Source organism: Tupaia chinensis, unplaced genomic scaffold (genome assembly GCF_000334495.1).
Source record: "Tupaia chinensis unplaced genomic scaffold, TupChi_1.0 Scaffold142619_1, whole genome shotgun sequence".
In the NCBI taxonomy this organism is placed as follows: domain Eukaryota; kingdom Metazoa; phylum Chordata; class Mammalia; order Scandentia; family Tupaiidae; genus Tupaia; species Tupaia belangeri.
The window spans coordinates 294,771-297,409 of NW_006202465.1; positions in this window are offsets into that span (position 1 = coordinate 294,771).

Below are 2,639 nucleotides of genomic sequence, written 5' to 3' on the forward strand. Positions count from 1 at the left end.
CTACTTTGTTTCTATTATTTTTTTCCCTTTACATTTTTTTTACATTAATTCACTATACATCATTACAGCATACAAAATGAATTTTCCATCCTGAATACACTGTATATGGGCTCAATCAAGCACATCAACATATGTGTTATCAACAAATAATTTTCCATTCCTTATGTCCTATATATTTTGCTTTTTTTTTTCATCCTTGATTCCCTATCCCTCACCCTCTGCCATCTCCCACCCTCCTCCCACACTGTCTCTGGTATCCATGGTTGCTTTCTATGCCTTTCCCCTCCATTTAATTGATTTGCTGATGAACTTAGTCTAAATATTTCCAATAGTTTGTGTGCTAGAGGCCAAATTATCAGTGGAAAATCTTCATTTCTCTGTTTCCCTCAAAATGGCTAGTTCTCAGGAGCCATGAAGGTGTCTCTTCTTTTTTTCGCCCTAAAGACTGTATTTCAATAACTTTCCTCTTCTCAGCTCTAGCTCCAACTTACACCTGCAGACATGATAATATTTAATACTTTTCATGCTTCTCAGAACTAGGAACTTCAAAAGGACAATCCTGGCCTTGTCTCCACATGACCACACCACCACATCATCTTTCCATAGTACTCTTACAAGACTCCAATAGCATCTAGGTAGCTCAAAATCCCAGTGGTGAAGCAGATATCCACCAAAGGAATGAGAAGTGAAACTTACCATCTTGTAGCTATCCCTAAACTCCTAAACTGAATGTTTTTATATGTGAAAATGTCTCATGACTTTTCTGATGACCCTATATATATAATTTTATATGTAATATGTCTCTCCAAAACATCAAACTATGTTTGCACTAGGTTTATACTTTTCCTTTATTCGGTGCCCCACCTAGTTTAGCAGGGTAGGAGATTATATAGGAGTTTGAGGTAAAAATCAGAGTTAGTAAACATTTGTCTGTCCTATTTCTTCAGTGCTGTTTATTAACACTTTGGCTTCCTTTATCATAAGCAACAGGTACTAAATAGTTTGCATAACAATGCCATTTTCCTAAAGACATTTCTATTAAAGAAATGATTTCAAGTTTGAGAAAGAAACATTTGCACTCAGGATGAACTTTAGTCTCAAATTTGGTTGTTTCAGACACTCCTTGCTTATTTCTAATATTTTTCTGAAACATTCACATAAAAATGTAGATGACTTTGAGACCAATTTATGCACATTCCATACTTAAGTGCTGAGCTCATTCCGAGAAGATATTTGCAGAGGTTACTTGAAAGGTTTGGAAAGGAATGCAGGTAATTTAAACAAGCTCTTTTTTTTTTTTTTTAAGGAGAGTTGTTTTTTTGTTTTTTGGTTTTTTTTTTTCCCTATAGCATATATGCAGTCTCCAGAGAGAAAAGAAAGAGACAGAGATGGAAAGTGAGAAATCATCCTCAAGGGAGGATGGCCATGCCAGGATCCCTTCTCCATTCTCCTCTGAGATTTTAGGCAGCAGGCAGGGATAGGTACCGGGTGTGAATTTCAAGCCATTGGGCCTGGAACTCTAACTATGGTCGGCCATGTGGGAGTCCAGGGACAAAACCATTGTCATCTGCTAGTCTCTAAACAAGCTCTTTTTCTCTAAGACTGTAGTATCAAAAAATCACATAAATGATCACATTACATAAAATAATCAAATTATGACAGCTAGACTTCTCCCTGGAAATTCTTGAAGACACCAATTGTATTCAGAAAGAGCATCTCCTTTTTTTTTTCTTTTTAAATGAACGTATGAAATAAGCTAGTATATTCCCTGAGTGATGATGTTCTTCCCGTTCTTAATCCAGAGAAAATATTCTCTGCGTGGAACAGGTGAACATAAATCACTGAGGCGTTGTCTGCAGGATGAAGTATTTATCTCAAAAATTAAAACTGGTCATTCCTAATTCTCTGAGGCATACTCTTTTAAAGGGCGGGGTAAAGAGAAGCATATCAAGCCCACTCCATCCACCTCCTTGCCTAACAGGTCCCTTCCTGCTTCTTCACCTCAGCCTTCATTCTAAATCTCCTAGAGAGGTAGGTATGCCTGCAAGAGCTACGGTGGGCATTGGTAGCTGTTTGTGCAAGGTGTGTGCTTAGGGGGATGGGGCGGGTGGTGGTGGTGGTGAAGCACGTGGCCAAGGAAGACCGGAGAAAAAGCAGAAAGACCAAAGATAAGACCTGAGGCGGGAGGAGGCGGTGGTGAAGAATGATGTGTACCCTCCATAGTAACCAGAGACCGGTAAACTCCATCGCAGGGCGGTGATGCCACTTGTGGGGCCTCAGATTGGAGAGGACCGAGATGAGCGACAGGCGGTGTGCGCTGGGGCTTGGTGCACGCATGGGCGGGGAAGAGGAGAATATGTGCGTGTGCATGTGGCGGGAAGTGGGAGGTTGGGGGGGGGTTCCTACTGGACGCCAGAGTTGGGGGGCGAGCTTGGCGCTGACGCGCGGCCCTCACGTGACCCGGAGCTGCAGAGCGACGCAGCCTTCGGTGCAGTCGTCACTCGCGTCTGGCTCCCAGCTCCCCGCTGCCCTGCGCACGGCGGGCTGGCATCCGGCCCGGGGAAAGCGGAGCAGGTAAGGGCCCCGGGGTCCGCGAGCCCCGGCCAGGGCGGCGGCTGCTTGCTGGCACAGGAAGAGGG